The sequence below is a fragment of the Rhinopithecus bieti genome, unplaced genomic scaffold (assembly GCF_001698545.2).
Source record: "Rhinopithecus bieti isolate Rb0 unplaced genomic scaffold, ASM169854v2 scaffold_1555, whole genome shotgun sequence".
NCBI lineage: Eukaryota > Metazoa > Chordata > Mammalia > Primates > Cercopithecidae > Rhinopithecus > Rhinopithecus bieti.
The window spans coordinates 67,037-86,975 of record NW_016803428.1 but is presented as its reverse complement, the minus strand read 5'-3'; the positions used below and the strand labels follow the sequence as shown (position 1 = coordinate 86,975).

General features: G+C 40.2%; 1 long non-coding RNA gene across 1 annotated transcript in view; it reads right to left on the bottom strand.

Annotated features, from left to right (window-relative positions):
- Positions 1–19,939, bottom strand: part of LOC108536842 (uncharacterized) — a 128,406-nt gene that overhangs the window by 58,255 nt on the left and 50,212 nt on the right. The window lies entirely within an intron of this gene.

The following is a 19,939-nucleotide window of genomic DNA, read 5'->3' as shown; positions in this document are numbered from 1 at the left end:
CCTCACTGCAATAATCAAGCCAGCCATTTCAAATAATTATGCTAGAGCAATTGAATAGCCATATGCAAAAAAATAAACCTCAACCTAAACCTCATACTTTATATAAAAATTAAATGGATCACAGACTTAAACATAAAATGTAAAACTATAAGACATATAAAACAGGAGAGCTAACTCGGTGAAACTCCATCTCCACTAAAAATGCAAAAAATTAGCCGGGCAGGGTGGCGGGTGCCTGTAGTCCCAGCCACTTGCGAGGCTGAGGCAGGAGAATGGCATAAACCTGGCAGGCGGAGCTTGCAGTGAGCCGAGATCGCGCCACTGCATTCCAGCCTGGGCGACAGAGCGAGACTCCGTCTCAAAAAAACAAAACAAAACAAAGCAAAACAAAACAAAACAAAAAAACGGGAAAATCTTTGGGATCTAGGGCTAGGCAAAGTATTCTTAGACTCGACACCAAAAGCATGATCCATAAAAGGAAAAAGCGATAAATTCAACCTCACCAAAATTAAAATTCTTTTTCATCCCCTGTTAAGAGGATGAAAAGATGAGAGAAAATATTTGAAAACCCTATACACAAGAAAGGACTAGTATCTGATACAGAAAGAACGCTCAAAACTGATCTATAAACCAACTTTTGAATTAGAAAATAGACAAAAGACATGAACAGACATTTCACCGAGGAGGATATACAGATGGCAAACAAGTACAGGAAAGGTTGTTCAACAGCATTTGCCACTAGGGAAATGTAAATTAAAAGTACAATGAGATATCCCTACACACATATCAGAATGGCTAAAAATAAAAAATAATGACAACACCAAATGGATCACTCACACATTGCTGGTGGAATATAAAATAGTACAGACACTTCAGAAAAGTTTGGCACGTTTTAAAACTGAACGTTTAACTACCATATGACCTAACAATTGCACTCCTCAGCATTTATCTCGAAGAAGTAAAAACTTAGGTTCACGCAGAAACCTGTGCATTAATGTTGGTAGCTTTATTCATAATAGTCCAAAACTAGATATAACTCAGATGTCTTCAAGGGGTGAATGATTAAATAAACTAGGGTATATCCAAACCACAGCATACAACTTCACAACAAATAGGAAACAAGTCTTGCTGCATATAAAAAGTTAGAGAAATCTCTAGGGAATTATGTTGTGTGAGTCAAGTCAATCCCAAAATATTACATACTGTATGGTTCCATTCATATAACATTATTGAAATAACAAAATTATAGAAATGGAAAACTAATAGTTGCTGGAAGTAGGAGGTGGGGGGCAGGGAAGTGGGTGTGGCCATAAAAGGCCAATAGGAGGGATCTTTGTAGTGATGAAAATGTTCTGTATGCTGACAATATTGATGTCAAAATCCTGGTTGTGACACTGAACTATAGTTTTGCAAGGTGTACCATTAGAGGAAACTTGGTAAAAAGGTATGTGGAGTCTGCGTATAATTTCTTACAACTCCATGTGAATCTACAATTTAATTAAAAATGCTGAGATCCAGTAGTTCTCAGTAATATGTCAATGACTGAATTTTCATCGGATTAGTTATATTGAATATTAATTGTAAGGTTCTGCCACTATCCCTTTTCAAGAACCTACAAGGTTAGATTTATTTTTGAAGCAATATACCAACAGTTTTCTTATTAAAAATTCAGAAGGCTTCAACAGCAAATAATTTGTTGGTAATAAGAAAAAAAACTAAGAATTATTTTTCATTAAAAAACAACAAAATCAGCTCTTAAGACAACAGCTCAGATGGGCAAATAAGACCCAGATATGTGAAACTGAGTAGTGTCGTGAAAGGCTCATTTCTGGGTGGTTAGTTCAAAGGTTCCCTGGAGGATGCTGAGCTTGAGCTGGATCTGCAATCACATCCGGATTGAGGGAATCCTTCCAGCACTCAGCAAATAGCAGGAAAAACTGTCCAGACACAGCAGGTGTCAAGATTTGGAGACTTTCCTCATCAGGAGGAGAGCATTTGTTTTGTTTGCTTGGACATACAGGGAGATAGAAAGAATATTGACAATGGAGGTATTTGAACCCGATCCTGGTGACAATGTTGAGCCAAAGTTGTAAACATGATGATTAAGAACTCAGGCACTGGAGTTGGACTACCAGGTGTGACTACCTCATTTCTCAACTGAGAGCCACTGGGCAAGGCGCTTAACTCTCTAAGTTTCTGCTTTTGTATCTAAAAATGATACTACTCATCAGAGGTATCTCAGAAAGTAGTTGTTAGAATTAAGTGAGATAACGTATGTCAAGTCCTTAGCACAGTGACTAGCAAAGAGTCTCATTTGGCATATATTAGCTCTGAACTTGATGGCGGTACTGGTGGTAATAATGATGTTGTCTCTCCAAAGGTTGCAAACGGCTTAGGGGCAGAGACTATGGCTTATCTTAGACTACCTGACGTCTGGTACACTCCTGGCACGCAGCAGGAGTTTTGCTAAATTAAATTGGCAAAAGCAGTGTTCTTGGAAGATTAACTTGACAGCAATTGGCTGACCAGATGGAGGAAGGAGAGATTTTAGGCATGGAGCACACGTAGAAGGCTACTGCAATGATACAACCTCACTCCTCATGACAAGGGTCAGAAAAAATGGTTGGTGTCAGCGGGAATGATAAGGAACAGGTACGTAATGAAAGATTAATTGAAGGACATAGTTCCTGGGCTTTGACTCCATATTTTAACTATGAATAGATTCTAAGCTTGACTTTAGTGTGCAAATTAGGCCTCTTGGAGAGAAAGCCCAGTATAGCAGAAAGAACAGGAGTTTTGAAGTTAAACACTGTTCTGTCCCATATGTCATTTGTGTGACCTTAAAAAATGTATTCACTCTTTCAGCATCTGTAGTAGACGCTGTGGCGCTCCATCCTGAACCTCCTCTTTAGGCCTTTGCATGCATGGGCCACCTGCTGCCTTATTGGCTGCTGGCTCACAGCTGGGGCCTTCATTGGAACTTGCCCTCAGGGAACTGACTCACACAGCTACACCCCCCTCCCTGAGGGACAGGTCTAGGGCCAATGACTGGCTGATGCAGGGATTAACTCATTTATGCCTAGTGTTCCATTATTGGAACGCTAAGCTTGCAGGAGTTATTTATATCCTACTGCTCAAGGTCATTGCCAAGGTCTGACTTTTCACAAAAAAATTTTGCAACCTCTGGCATAAATGGGTTAAAGTCTGCACCTGTTTGATTTACTGGGGACAACTATGAAAGGCCAAACCTAGTCCAGAGCTTCCCTGCATGCTCCTGCTGCAGCTGTAATTGCAGCTGCATCCTGAACCAGCTTTTCCTCTGCTCAGTCATACCCCTTTCAGTTTTTTAGAGGTGTAAATCCTGATAGAACTCCCCAGTATGACAATAATCCTTCTGCAAGCAACTCTCCAACTGCTTCTGCTTCTGAGCCTAGTCTTGGAGAGTCTTTTATTCCTAATCTGTGAAATGGATAAAAGGCACACAGTTGCTATTGAGAGTTGTGGTGGGAATAAAACGAGATCATGTGCTTGGCAGAAAACTGTGTTCAAGAAATGACAGCTAATGGGTGATACTTGAGGACATTATGCTACATGAAATAAGCCAGCCCAAAAAGGAATAAATACTGTATAATTCCACTTATATGATGCTCCTAGAATAGGCAAATGCATACAGATGGAAAGTAGAAAGGTGGTTGCCAGGGGCTGGGGGAAAAGAGGAAATGAGAAGGGGTTTAATGGGTACAGTTTCAGATTTGCAAGATGAAAAAGTTCTGCAAGTCCACCTCATGACAACATGAATATACCTAACATTACTGAACTATAACTCTACTCTAAAAAATGGTTAAAATGGTAAATTTTACATTATGTGTTTTTACCACAATTGGAAAAGAAAGAAATGATGGCTACCATACCATTGATTCCATTTAATTGATTTTACCCACAACCAGGTACCTTTTCTGGCTTCTCCTCTATTTTCCCATCCTGTTGGGTGGGACCTATAGTTTCAAACATGATTGAAGCTCCCTGCCCCCTCTGGCACCCTGGATATTACATCTCCATAATCTGATTTTTTACACCAATGTTTCTAATTTCCACACATCTCTTTAGACTTTAGATTCTCTCATGAGCTGAAATCACCCTGGCATAGGCTCTGAGGAACTGCATGGAAGTAAACAGCACTATTTTCCTTGCTTTCTCTAACAAAACAGATCTCTTTAAAATCACCACCATAACCTTTTGAAAAGCACATCAAATTGCATCACGATTTAAAAGAAATTATACTCTGTCAGTGCCAGGTTGTTGAAAAGAAGGGATTGAGATCAGGAGTCTGGGAAAGTTGACAGATATAATGATGTGCTTAGATATCCTGATGGATTTTGACGCAGATTCTCTGCTTGAGGGTGAGTGTAATTACTATTTGTATAGAGAGCAGAGTCAAGGTCAGAAAATACAGGAGAGGGACCATCAAGCTAAAGTAGAGGACTTTAAAGTGGCTGGGGAATTTTTTGTTATTCAAAAGCTCAAATTGGTCAGCAGGACAAAAGAATACACAGAGTCAGGGCATGGGCAGGGCCAATATCCAATATCCAGAAATTCCTGTCTAGCAAGAATGGAGAGGAAATGTCAGAGCATGGGTTGGAATTTGTAATGAAGTTATATGAGGAAACAGACAAGGTACAAAACATGACCAGGAAGTTGGAGGTGCCACTGCAAACTTTGGAATAAAAGAGGTAGTGCCAAGGCAGGGCTGATGACTGATCCTAAGCCAGTGGTTGTTTCTTCTGTCCTAGTTTTAAGCAGCTTTCCTAGTGAGGGTGGATGAGGGCCAAGAGCGCTGGGCTTCTCCCCAGAGTCGCACAGGATTCTGCAGGTTTTAATAATTACAGCAGAGAGCTTGGTCCCCTGGAAAGCCCTTGCGGTTCTAACCCAGCAAAATGCATTGAATCTGACAGGCCAGCATTTACCACCTCTGGTGCCAGTGCAAGGGGAAAAACAAATTGCCCCATTTGCAAACTTAGCACACATATGCAGTTAGGAGTTGCTCTACTCATTACACAAAAAAATTTTTATATTTTAAGTAAAAAATACTTAAAGTCTGACACTAAGTTTCTACTCCCTGTTTGTTTTGATTTTGATAGCTGTACTCTATTCTAAAGACGTGGTAGTGAGAGTAGAGCGGGAGGTGGATGGGGAATTGAATGCCTCCCAAGTATTTGAAGGGCTGTCTTTGCCAAGAGGGTTTACACTTACTGTGCATATCTCCAAAGCATACATATAGACAGAAAGGCAAGGTTATGGGAAGATCAATTTCAGCTCAATGCAAGAGATAACAGCCTAATGATTAGGGTGTTCGTGAACTGAACAGGCTGCTTTACAAAGTAAGGAGTTCCCCATCACTAAGTTTTAAGCCTAGGCCAAAGAGTTTTCTAGCAGAAATGTGGAAGAATGCCTGACAGGAATTAGACTAGATCTTGAAGGCCCCTTTCAACCTAAGATTTTATTACTCAAACTTGTTAAGATGTGATTAACACTAGGTTAAATAAGTCAACTATTGAGAGTCAGCCTAATGTAATGGTTAGGATTACCAGGTCTGCAGCCATATTACCTGGGTTTGAATCTTGGTTTCTTACTAGCTGTGGACTTTGGGCAAATTGCTCAATCTCTCTATACCGTAGTCTTCTTATTTGTAAACTGGGAATCACAACAGTACCTATCTACAAGATAGTTGTAACAATTAGGTTGGTGAATAGATATGAAGTATGCAGATAATGCTTGGTATGTAGTACTTAGTATTACTTCTGTTGCTGCTGCTGCTACTACTACTATTACTACTGATAGGGACAGGAGGCAGGGAAATTCTGGGCAGAAGAGGGCAGGTCTCTGGCAAGGGCCCCACCTTTAAGCCAAAAAGCTTGGAACTGTGGCCCAAAGTGAGAACTTACATCCCCGTTTTCCTGCTCTAATGTTGCCTTTTCCAAAACCACCCATAGCCCACCCTGCCCTCCATCCTGTGCCTGTAAAAATTCCAGGCTCAGCCTGCACAGAGGAGAAGCAGCTGGATGTTGGAGACTACGGTTGGGCATTGGAGAGAAGTGGCTTGACTTCCGAGGGACAGCTTGGCAGCGTAGCTTCAGAGAGGAGTCTGACTGGGGACAGCTGGACTCCCTCCTGCTCTGTCCCCTTTTCAGCTCCTCTTCCTGCTGAGAGCCACTTTCATCGGCAATAAAATCCCCCACATTTACCATCTCCAATTCGTTTGTGTGACCTCATTCCTCCTGGATGCTGGGCAAGAACTGAGGTGCCACAAGTGCCGGTGCAGAAGGCTGTCACACTGACTCTCCACTGAGCTGTTAACACTTAAGCCATCTGCAGATGTCAAAGATAAAAGGACACTGTAACACTCCTTCTGGGGATTCTAGGGTCGCAAGCACCCTCGTAGACACTGCCATGGGGCCCACACAGAGTTTTGTTCCTGCCGGCACCCAAAAGCACTCACCCTGGCTCCTGTACCCACTCACCTATGCTTCCCCTCCCATGAGGGGTAGAACTCAGTGGGACCCAGCGAGTGGAGTCTGCCCCTGCCAGCACCAAAGCGGCCATACACTGCAGTTCCCGCCCGTGAGGGGGTCAGGGTAATATCCTGCTTCACCACTACTACTACTATTACTACTACTACTACTACTACTACTACTACTACTACTACTTTAGCTTCACAGATATCAATTCTAGCTTTTTGGTTGTGATTTTGTACTCTGATGACCAGCAAAGAGAACAAGGACCTGTGGAATATAAATTCATGCTGAAGTACATGTTATGTTATCAATTCTTGAAAAACCCTGAAATGTAGACTCCTTTCCCCCATGCAGGTTATTCTTTTTGAGGAAAGAAATGACAGCTGTGAAACAAGTCTAAATTGTGCCCTAAAGTCTGAGTGTCCAACAGTATGCTGCTGTTGGAGTAATAGCAAAGCAGAGACAAAACCTATTGTTTCCTCTCCCTGTATAACTGAAACCACGGCCGGTTGCCCTTTTCTTTCCATGATGTGGAAAGCTCTGCTCTCATGAGCTCAAAAACGGGCATGTTTCACCATTCACTCACAGAAGATCCTATTACAGACAAACAATGCCCAGCTGCAATTTAACTCAGAGCTGAGAAACCCTCTACCCAATGATTACGGGCCCACTTTTGTGATCTACTTGTGAGGCAAAAAGAACATTTTTTCAATGATGTGTGTATTAGGAAAACTGATAAATGGAAACGTGAAGGACTTCAAATAATTCTCATCAAGTCTGTTCTTGAAATGGCAAACTTCCAAAGTCCCTTGAGAATACGCAGGTCTCAATGAGAAGAAAAGTGGCTGATAAAACATTAGGCTTTCCAAAATTGCCCATTTCTCCTCAAAATTCCTACACGAAGGTTCATAAGGTTTAATGTACAGGTCGTTGGAAGCACAAATCTACCTCAGGAGAGTTAATTCACCTCAGGACCAATTTCTCCTCTGTTGATACATCTACTATTCATTTAGCAGCCCTGCTTGGATAAAGCCCAGAGCCATTTCAACGACAGTAGGGAGGGGCGTTTAGAGAGTTATCATCAGTCATTTATGCCTGCACTGTTAACAACCGAATCAATAACATCAGTGCTTTGCAGAGCACCTTCAGAGCCTAGTTAGGATGTCTGCGGATGTCATATTAGAAAGGCAAGATGTTTTGGAAACATATTTGTTTCAGGAAATGTTTGAATATTAAACATCCACAGGGTTTTGCGGTCATCCTGTTAACAAACATGGATATGTCTATAGATTTAATTTGGTTGACTGATGAAGGTATTTATTGTTGCTTTTAAAAAAAATTCTTTAAATTTTTGTAGGTACACGTTAGGTGTATATATTTATGGAGTGTATGAGATGTTTTGATACGGGCATGCAATGTGAAATAAGCACATTATGCTTTTTATATTAAGAGATGATGTTGATGGTGGTTGTTTTTCCTATGTCTGTGTGAGGCTGAAAAGCTGATGATATTTTCAGTTTTATGTTTTTAAGAAAATGCCTTCCCCTAGGGTCCTTTGGGTTCTGTGTTATGTAATCAGGGCACTTTTAATGCCTTACCTTACTTAATTTCTTCATATGGAAGGGAGGTCTGACTGTACTACTCTTTATGCTCCCTGGGGACAGGGGTCTAATCCATCTCTGTGTTTCCAGAATTTAACACAGTGCTTGGCACATAATGGATGCTCAATATTGTCTACTGAATCACTGACTGTATGATGAATGAATGAATACATGAAGTGAAAACATGATTTCTTAAGAGTCCTGGTCTATACAATCACAAAGGAATGATCCCTCTTTGGTTTCAGTCTATAAAGTAGTTGTGACTGTCATAATGGCTTTCAGCTGTCTTTAGCTCTGCAGCATTTTTTAAATAGGCTTCATTCTAGACACATATACTCAGGTGTTCCTGAGCTGCTTCCTTAAGGCATTTCCTCAGTCAGATCTACTTATGGTTGACATCTCACCACAACTAACATGACCACCTTGGGAATACTGATCTTTTGTGCATAATGTTTGGACCAGCAGGTTATGAAACGAAGCACAGTGATTAGGACTAGTGGACTTGGGAGCTTCCTGGGGGAGCATTACAGGTGATACAAAATCCTTGGTTGACATTAAGTACATTTGTGGATTTGATGCTTACAAATCCAGCTGTGACTGCCTTGGCAAGCTCAAGTCTCAGACTCTATAGAAAGCTAAAAATGGTCATCGTTCCATCAATATTTGGTATGGTCTGAAATCTACAGCCATGCTTTCTGTCATTTTTTTAAAAGGCATATTGACCTTAAAGAGCACAATTTGAGAGGAATTCAGATGAGGTGAATTCTAACCCAGAAATCACATTAAATAGCTGTGTCATCTTGACCTAGTCTTAACCTTTTTGAACCTGTGTAGTAAGGGTGTTAGACTAGATGATCTCATGATAGCTAACTTAATTCTTTTTTTTTTTCTTTGAGAGAGTGTCTTGCTCTGTCGCCCAGGCTGGAGTACAGTGGTGCGATCTTGGCTCACCGCATCCTCCGCCTCCTGGGTTCATGTGATTCTCCTGCCTCAGACTCCCAAGTAGCTGAGACTACGGGCGCCCACCACCACGCCTGCTAATTTTTGTATTTTTGTAGAGACAGGGTTTTGCCATGTGGCCAGGCTGGTCTTGAACTCCTGACTTCAGGTGATCCACCTGCCTTGGCCTCCAAAAGTGCTGGGATTACAGGTGAGAGCCACCACGCCTGGCCTAATTCTTTTAAATGTTATATAATCAGCTTAGTCTTGCCTTAAGGACTTCTTACGTGTTGCTCTGTTTGGAACACAATTCCTCATGAACTTTCAGGTCTCCCTCCCCACTTCTTTCAGGTCTTTGCTCAAATGTCACCTCCCCAGTGGAACCTTCCCTGATCACCTTACAAAGATCATGTCTTGTTCATCTTTGTAACCACCGTAGTGCCTCATGCATGGTTCCTAATACATCATGACTGTGCAATAAATGTCAGAATGAATAATCAAAAAAAAAAAAAAAAAAAAAAATGACAATTCCTTCCATGAACAGCTCTCTAGTCTCTTCCTTGCTTTATTCTTTTTCAACATGCTGCCACTATTTAAAATTGTTATATGCTAATTGTGGACTTGTTTATCATCTGCCTTCTTTACGAGAATGTAAGCTCTCCTGAGGGCAGGGGTTTTGTCTTGTTTGCTGCTTTATTATCAGTACCTAAAATGGCTCCTGGCATATAACAGACCCACAATAGATATTAATTGAATGACTAAGTGACTATTTAAACTCTTAGTTAAAAAGTCGTCAGGGTTTCTTAGGTGTAATCTGGTTTAACACACCAAGTTGAGAATCACAGAATTATTAGATAATTAAAGCTAAAAAATACATTAAGTTTACCTAGCTCAATACCTCATTTTGAAGACAGAAAAACTGAAAGTCAAAATGGTTAAATGAGGCCAGGAGTGGTGGCTCATGCCTGTAATCCCAGCACTTTAGGAGACCAAGGTGGGCGGATCACCTGAGGTCAGGAGTTCCAGACCAGCCTGACCAACATGACAAAATCCTGTCTCTACTAAAAATACAAAAATTAGCCAGGCATGGTGGCGCGTGCTTGTAATCCCAGCTGCTTGGGAGGCTGAGGGAGGAGAATTGCTTGAACCCATGAGGTGGAGGTTGCAGTGAGGCAAGATCACGTTACTGCACTCCAGCCTGGGCGGCAGAAGGAGACTCCATCTCAAAAACAAAAAAAAAACCCAAACCAAAAAAAATTTGAGACCATTGGAAGATCTGAACGTCAGCATCCTATTAGGAAAAGTCCCATATACAATGTGTCCAACTTCCAACTTCCTTTACCAGGAAATTAGTTTGCCTGCCCAAGAAATGTCTGCAAGGGATTTTATGACTATTTCATTTTGATCCTCTACATATTGAAACTTGAGATGCCCCAGCTGACTTATTCGTTATCTTGGGGGAGTGTAGATTATTTGTGCAACAGGCATATTCTTATTTTAAACCATTTTATCCAACCTCATTAAATGATTTAACAAGAGACTTTTAAACTTCTCAGAATATTCTTCCTTATAAATAACAGGAGGTGACTTAGTTTAGGAATGGTAGACAAATGTAATGCACTTGTACCATTATTTCCTCATTTAATACCGATGGTAGAAATTACTAATCAGCCTATGGCACTGTATTCTAGTCTTCCCCAATTTGCTTCATGCTCTTTTACAACGAACAACTCTAGGCAGTTGATACCAGTCAATAAGAGCTTGCTTGTGAGATGAACAATATTTACCATTCCAGATACAGTGCAGTAAGAAATGAGATAAAGATGCTGAAACTCAGATTCTATTATAATTATAGATTACCCATTGATTAGTTTAGTGAGTTTAAAAAAATCATTTCTGCACTTCCACGCCCTACTTCACATAGTTATGATGAGGGTTAAATGGAATAGCACATCTAAAGGTGCTTTGTGAAATGTAAAGAATTATAGGCCCGGCACGGTGGCTCACGCCTGTAATCCCAGCGCTTTGGAAGGCCGAGGCGGGCGTATCATGAGGTCAGGAGATCGAGACCACAGTGAAACCCCGTCTCTACTAAAAATACAAAAAATTAGCTGGGCGCAGTGGCAGGCGCCTATAGCCCCAGCTACTTGGGAGGCTGAGGCAGGAGAACGGCGTGAACTCGGGAGGCAGAGCTTGCAGTGATGCGAGATCAAGCCACTGCATTCCAGCCTGGGCAACAGAGCAAGACTCCATCTCAAAAAAAAAAAAAAATTATATACATGAAACGTGATCTTAGGATATTCAAGAAAATTGACCATAGAAATGCATTTCTCCAATATACTTTAAGAATCCTTTGTTTTTCTATCATCTATTTAGTTTAGTCTGTATACATCTTTTACTCCCATGTCCAACAGAACTGAAGTTAGAGTGTGAGAGATTCCTTCTTCAGCTAATGGAATAAATGATATAGAGCTCAGTGGATAAACATGTGCTTGAGTGCCATTCCAGAGCAAGCCCTCATGACAACCGAGCCAGAGAATCATATTTCAGCCACTTCCCTATCTCATTGCTTCATATCTCAGATAATTTAGAAGTATATGACTTTAAAAATCACTGCTTTCTGATCAGGTATCAATTAACATCCTCAGATAATTTGGGAGGGTGTGGGATTCATAGCTGGATTGTAGCAAAGTTGGAATTCGAAATGGAAAAAAAAAAAAAACCTAGACCCAAAGTCATCCATCACTTACACATTTATTCACATCCTTGAATTCTGAGATGTCATATTCTTTTGATTTTTGACTGACTTCTCTTCTCCCACCTCTATTTGACTTCTTTTTCTTGAAGTTTATCAAGGTTTGGTCCTAGGCCATCTTCCCTTCCCTCTTTACATGCTAGGTGATCTCCATTCTGGATGCCCTAAATTCCATTTTGTATCAATATTTTCCTCATTTACGTGTCTAGCTCAGGTCTCTCCTTTGAGCTATAATTGAATTTGACTTCTGCACTTGGACATATCACACACATTTCAAACTGAGCATGTCTAAAACTGAACTGTTGATCTTCTCCAAATCTGCTTCCTCCTCTATCTTTATCACCTCAGCAAATAGTACAAGTTGATCAAACAAACAAACAAAAAACTTAGGAGTCATCCTCAATCCCTCATGCCTGACATCTAATCCATTACCAAGTCATACAGATTTTATCTCGAAAATACATCTCAAATCTGTTCATTTCTCTCTATTTCCACTGCCACCATCTTACTCCCAGTAGTCATTTTCTTTCATCAAGACAACTGCAAGTGCCTCTTACCTGGCCTCTTTGCTTCTACTCTTGCCACATTCAATCTCTCATTTATACAGCAGGTCCATCAGATTGTATGATGTTTTGCAGGTACATCAGCTCAGGTGTACCTTTACAGGTATGTCAGATTATATTATTTCCCTGCTTGCCCATAAAATAAACTCTCCAGCCTTGTCCTGTACCACTCACCCCCTCAGTCATTAGCTCCTAGCCATACTTGGCTCCTTTTAGGTCAGTGTCTTGTAAATATTATTCCATTCCCCTCACTTTTCATATGACTGACCTAACCATCACATTCGAGCTTAAATATATTCTTTTCAGAGAGGTCTTCCTAGACTATTAAGAAGTTCTCACTATTATTCTCTCAAAGTGGCCTATTCTTTGTCTTCATAACATTTCTCACTATTTTTATTTTGATTTTGATTTGAGACAGAGTCTTGCTCTATCACCCAGGCTGGAGTGCAATGACATGATCTCGGCTCACTGCAACCTCCGCCTCTTGGGTTCAAGCGATTATCCAGCTTCTGCCTCTTAAGTTGCTGGGAGTAGAGGTGTGTGCCACCATGCCCAGCTACTTCTTTTTTGTATTTTTAGTAGAGATAGTATTTCATCATGTTGGTCAGGCTGGTCTTGAACTCCTGACCTCAAGTGATCTGCCTGCCTCAGCCTCCCAAAGTGCTGGGATTACAGGCATGAGCCACTGCACCTGGACCATTTCTCACTATTTTTAATAATACAGTAATGCTAATATTTTTTCTGGCTATTTGTCTCATGATCTTGCAAATTCCTTGGAGCATCCAAAAATATTTCTTCCTATTTTGTGCCAGACAATATGCTGGGTGTTTGGACTATGAAGATTTATAATGAAAGGTCCTTGAACTGAAAGGCTACACATTGGCTGGGCGTGGTGTCTCACACCTGTAATCTCAGCATTTTAGGAGGCCTGGATGGGTGGATCATGCGGTCAGGAGCTCGAGACCAGCATGACCAACATGGTGAAACCCTGTCACTCCTAAAAATACAAAAATTAGCCAGGTGTGGTGGCACACACCTGTAATCCCAGCTACTCAGGAGGCTGGGGCAGAAGAATTGCTTGAACCTTGGAGGCAGAGGTTTCAGTGAGCCGAGATCACACCACTGCACTCCAGCATGGGCGAGAGAATGAGACTCCATCTAAAACAAACAAACAAACAAACAAACAACAACAAACAAACAAACAAAAAACAAAAGCTACACGTTTAGTAGGAAAAAATCAAGAAAAGGTTTATAAAGAAAGTGATAGACACTGTTGGTTGCCTCATCAACAGTCATTCCACTCTCCCTTTTTTCTCTAGTGATTATTTACACACGTGCACACACAAAAAGGTTAAAAAGCACTGAGAGTCAATTTCTTAGTCTCCCTTGCAGGTAGATGCAGCCACTTGACCTAGTTCTGGCCGAAGAGATGTTAGGGAGACATGCTGTTGCGTCTGAAACATGACAAGAACTGCCACTCTTCCTTTATGTATTTTCCATTCACACTGTCATGATGCAATTCCTGGAGTGTGGCAGCCGTTTTATAACCATCACGTGACAATTCCAAAGACCAAAGCCAAAGGCTAAGGATAGCAAATGCAAAGATGGAAAGACACTGGATTCTGAATGACACTGTTGCAATCATAAACCAATTTTGGGTATACCCTTCTCTTAGATTCTTCTTATGTGAGAAAAATAAATGATGATTGCTTACATTTTCATTATAAATCCCTTTACTAGAAGTTAAAGCCTCTATACCGACACAAACTGTTCCTGCTGTGACAACAATATAGCCAGCACAAGTCCCCCAAAACCACAGATACCCGTGACCCTGGCGTCAAGATCGGGTCTTCTAATTCTGCATCTGGGTACTCTAGGAAGCTTTGTGGCTTCCCATTTATATGACTGAAGTGCGAACTCTGTATGTGTATGCACACATGCACACTGCAGAAAAAGGACAAAAAATCATTCCACAATTGAGACCTGAAGTCTAAACTGTAAGATGGCTGTATGTAATAAAGCTCTAATCCTCTATTAGGCTCCCGAAATCTAGGTTTTATGGTTTAGTAATGTTTTCATTATTTCAAAGACTCAGACTTCTTTCTCTCTAAGGCATCACAAAAGCTTCCATAGAAACAGATAGAGAATGAATGTCACACCAAGAATAGGAAATAAAGCAAAGAAAAATTTGCAGTGAACTAGTCATTAATGAAAGGTGTAAAGAGTGCATGCAAAATGTTAATAAATCATTAAAATGTTAGGAAAGTTTCCAGCAAGGAAGAGGTCTCTGAGTCAAAAGTTTGAGGATAACAAAGTACCTCATTCAGCCATATTCTGTCATCATCTCCACATATCATTGTTTCGAAAATTTAATATGGAAAGCAGGTCATGCTTTTAAAAACCTGAACTGCATCTAAAGTCAATTAGATCTCATGATCTACATGTTCACCTCATCTTAGGGCACAGTATAGTAAATGATCTTAACTTGTTTAAAATATTTTTTCTTAAAATCAAATATTCTATAGGATGGTGTGATGAGCACTCACACATCAAGAGAATACATCATCATCATTGTTGTCACCATTATCATCATCATCATCATATCAACTAGAAATTACTGAATACCAACTCTACACCAGGTGCTCCACTTTGTAATTTGCATGCATTGTCTCATCTCATCCTCAGACAACTCTTTGAGTGAGTGCTATTATTACACTTATTGAACAGATAAATAAATGGAAGCACTACAAAAGGGAGTTGTTAGTAAGTGGTGAAGTTCCAATTCACACCCCACACGTTGACTCCCAGACTCCATGAAAATTTTCAGACTCTAAGCTTAAAAACATAGAAATAAGCAAATGAATAAACTAGCATTCTTATCAGCCCAGAAAGGAGTCTGCACTTTATGTATGTTAAACACTGTTACTGTTAGCCAAATTGCTCTTTACAACAAGGCTTACAAGATGATGATATTATCAACATTTTGTATATGAGGAAATTGAGGTCTTAAGATAAATCTAGCTAGCTATGGCAGAGCCAGATCCTGAACTCTGTTTATTTTTATTCTAAAGCTATGTTAATATTTGCTAATACTTGGTATTGACAATATTACAATGGCTTTCTTTTATGACACATGATATCTATCTCAAAATATTAGATTATAATATTTGTATGCAACTTAAGAAAGATGAAGTTATTTGGAAAAGGGATTGAGATATGAAGATTGTGATATAGGAATTGTTAGGTGACTACAGCTCTGATGAAAAGGTTTATATGCACCAGAATCTCAGCTGTAGCTCTTTTCTCTTTGGAGAAACAACCTGTAAAAATATGATCCTTGTTAGCAGGATATCTAATATCCATTCTTGCTCCATTGATAGCATTTGAAATTTATTTATCAAATAATCACTTCAGTTTTTCTAAACTACCTTAAACATATTTTTAAAACCTGAGGATAAACAGGACACATTTTAAACTAGTGCATTTTCTCTTAGAATTAAATCGATAATCCAGCCGGGTACAGTAGCTCGTGCCTGTAATCCCAGCACTTTGGGAGGTCGAGGTGGGTGGATCACCTGAGGTCGGGAGTTTGAGAACAGCCTGTCCAACATGGTGAAACTCAGTCTCTACTGAAAATACAAAAATTAGCTGGGCATGGTGACATGTGCCTGTAGTCCCAGCTACTCAGGAGGCTGAGGCAGGAGAATTGCTTGAACCTGGGAGGCAGAGATTGCAGTGAGCTGAGATCACGCCATTGGACTCCAGTCTGGGCCACGGAGCGAGACTCTGTCCCCCCCAAAATTTTTTAAAGTTGATATTCCATTTATTTTTCTCCACTTTAAATATAGATTTTTTTTGATGATCTCATAAGGATCACAATGAATATCTAGGCTTTAGTTTTGCAGCTTTAGTTTTATTACTATGAGAAAGAGAGAAGGGCGAGAGAAAGAGAGAGAGAGAGAGAGACAGAGAGAGAGAGAGCAAGTGTGGTGAGAGGACGTATATTGTCTTTGTGGGTCCAGTATTTCATCCTTCTACTAACTGCCTGGTTGTTGTTTTTGTTTTTGTTTTCCCTTTGAGGAATTGCTTTCCCCAAATTTCTTGTGACTCTAGTAGAGCTGCCAATCATGGTACCTTTTCGCTTTCCTCAATTCCCCTAAAGAGTTCAAAGACCCCTTAGGTTACTCAGACTCTGCCACTCAGGAAGCTGACAAAGGAAGAAAATAATACAAGGTTGGAAAGACTTTGGAGCTTAGCATTTCAAAGACAACGCTTAAAAAGAAGATGTCTGTGTTCCTGCTTTTGAGATTTTGGAACCCTTATACTTCATGTCCTATTCTGAGACCTAGTTTTCAAATCACTTCGTTCATTTCTATGAGTATCTTTTAAATAAAGAGCCCCCACCCCATTCCCTTTGTTTTCCCTGACTTGAATTAGCCAGAGTTAGTTGCTGGTGTTTACAACCGAAGACTGGCAGACACTGCCGGTTAGCTACTTCAATCCCTGTTGAAAACCACTTCTCCCTAGGGATCTTTTTGTTGGTGGCTGTCATGTGACACAGTTCTACACAATGATATACAAGTAGAAGTCTTTCAAAAAAGGTTTCTGGGAAATTTTGGCTTTATGATAAAATGGTAAGACTCAGATGGTACACCCTTTTGCCTCCTCTTTTCACCCTGTGAAATAATGGTGGCTGCTTGTGGATTTGTCACAACACCGCATGTTCTCACTCATAGGTGGGAACTGAACAATGAGATCACTTGGACTCGGGAAGGGGAACATCACACACCGGGGCCTATCATGGGGAGGGGGGAGGGGGGAGGGATTGCATTGGGAGTTATACATGATATAAATGACGAATTGATGGGTGCTGACGAGTTGATGGGTGCAGCACACCAACATGGCACAAGTATACATATGTAACAAACCTGCACGTTATGCACATGTACCCTAGAACTTAAAGTATAATAAAAAAAAAAAGAAAAAAGAAAGAAATAATGGTGGCTGCTATATTGCAGCAGCCATCTCATGACCATGAGATGACAAGCATGAGGAAAAGTCAATAAAAAATATACAGATGCCAGTCCTGACACTGTTGGGCCCAAAGCACCTTACTTCCAGACATCTTAATATTGGAGATAAATAAAACTCTACTTATTTAAGCCACTGTAGATAGCTCTTGTGTTTTTTGCTGCCATAGCAATCCTAACCCCAGCCAATAAAATGGGAATATGAAAAACAAACAAAAAATATGAATCCTTCTAAACCATGAAGAATTTATGGGGTTGGGGTTTGGGGGGAAGAGAAGATACAGCCAGAGGAATTTAGGCATATCTCTTAGGAACTGACCTTTGTTCTTTAGCTATTACTGTTGATTAGTCTTACATTGCAGTGAACCTTGTAGCTGATGTTAATGCAAAACTGGAGAACATTGCATCCTGCATATAGGTACATTCTGATACTCTGATACAGGGCTCTTAGCTTCCAAAGATGACAATTATATGTGTATACATAAATATGTGTGCACTTGTACTGAGGAATACAGAGATTGATCTCATCCATAAGTCAACTCTACTTAGACAAAGGAAATCCCAGGGTTTTTTTTGCTTGTTTGTTTTGTTTTTGTTTTTTTGTCTCTCCATAATGTGGTATTAAAATACAATGCTATTTTGTCAGTGCCTTTTTCTTTTGCTTTCAATTCTGGACTGTAGGCAAGACATACAGTCTCCTCAGAGACTGAGAAAGGTCAATAATAGAAATGTTGTTTTCCTCCTTTCAGTAACTGATTAAATAACGCATGGGCATATGTATAGCTACATGTGTATTTCTAAGGAAAATCATTCAAAAACTGCAGGATTTCCTGAGGTGACCTCCAGGGTGCTGAACATTTAGAAAATGTAACATCTAATGCAACCAATAAAATCAAGAATCTGGGTTAGACATTTTGAGAGTTTTGGAGTGAGTGACAGTACAGCCAAGGGATGTAGTCCCCGTGAAAGGCAGGTAAGGCATCTTTATGTGGCTCTCTTTTGATGAGAAAATCTTCCTAAGAGAATAAACTAGATTTAGAGTTTGTCTTAAGAAAACTGTGTTCCCCCACCCCTTCCCAGTTAACTCATTTGTATAATTTTGGGGCTTCAGCTTTGATGGGGCTCCTTTATTTGCAACATTTAGATTAAGTTAATGATGGTTTTATCATAGCTAAGAGGACTAGAATTAGGAGGTCAATGGCTATTCACATTTGATTTTCTTGATGATACCAAAGAGATGAGTTTAGGGGGGAAGAAGTGTGGGCTTGATTACTCATGTTTTAATTTCATCTCAGTAGACAAATCCAAAATGATGTCTCAGGGATGACTCAAAATTCCAGATGGGATATGTGTACTTTTGCCCTTTGTCCAGTCTTTTGCACACTGGGCATATCCACTGACAACACAACTGGCAGAGGAACAAGCTTTCAATTTCCAGTTTCAAGAGGGAATGAGTGACATTAGGCTTGAACGATCATTTATGGTGATTGAATTGCTTTCTCTGACAAGGAAACCTCACTTGTTTGTGGACTTTATGGATGGTGCTCTCAAACATTGGCCAGTTAATCTCTTTATCTGTTGCATCTTTCCTAGATTCCATTGTGTCTTTCGTAAACACCGTAAAATTTACAAATGTAGCTTAGGCAAAATGCAAATGTGCTTCTGTCTTAAAAAGAGGAAATAGCTATATGCAACAATATGGGATGGAGAGAGAGAGAACAGGATGACTGTTTAGAATCATGATGTAGGAAATATGATGCAAAATTATAAGACTGGTGTGGGGGTATGGCAAGCGTAATTAGTGACAGATCCCCAAAGGAGACGTGAAATTCGGAGACAAGCATAGGAACAGCTAGGTTTTGCTACCCACTGCGCATGGTGCAAAGTTTCTTTCTCTCACTTTAAGCTCAGTGAATCTGGGATCTGTTTTATGAACAAAGATGGCAAGTTGCTTTATGGTGGCAGTAGTTACAACAAACGTATGAACAAAGTAATGGGTAAACACATAAAAAGGAACAATTGGCTTTGCGTAAAGGAGAGCAAATGTAACTTGATTTACATACTAGGAATAACACACACACACACAAAAGAACTGAGCACTTACTATGTGCAACGCATATAGTATGTACTGTGCTATGTACATGAGGATTATATGCTTCATCTCATTTAATCCTCACTACAACCCTATGAAAAAAGCACTACTGTATTATTTTCATTCTACTGATGAGGAAACTGAGGCATAGTATAATAACTTGCTTGAGGTTGGAAAGCAGACAGATGACAGAATTGCAATTTAAACCTAGAGCCTCTGAATTAAGCCACTAAAATAAACTGGCTCAGAGTTGAGTAAGAATAGGAGTTTCCAGGTTTATAAGGGCTTTCCAGGCATAGGAAGAGTATTTTCAAAGGCATGAAGCTGAGAAAGAAATAGCGAGAGGGCCAGAGGCTGAAGAGTAAATAAGGTTGCAAGGGGGTAGGGTGGGGAGCAGGGAGGAAAACAGGATGAGTTTGTGTTCTTTGTAGGGACATGGATACAGCT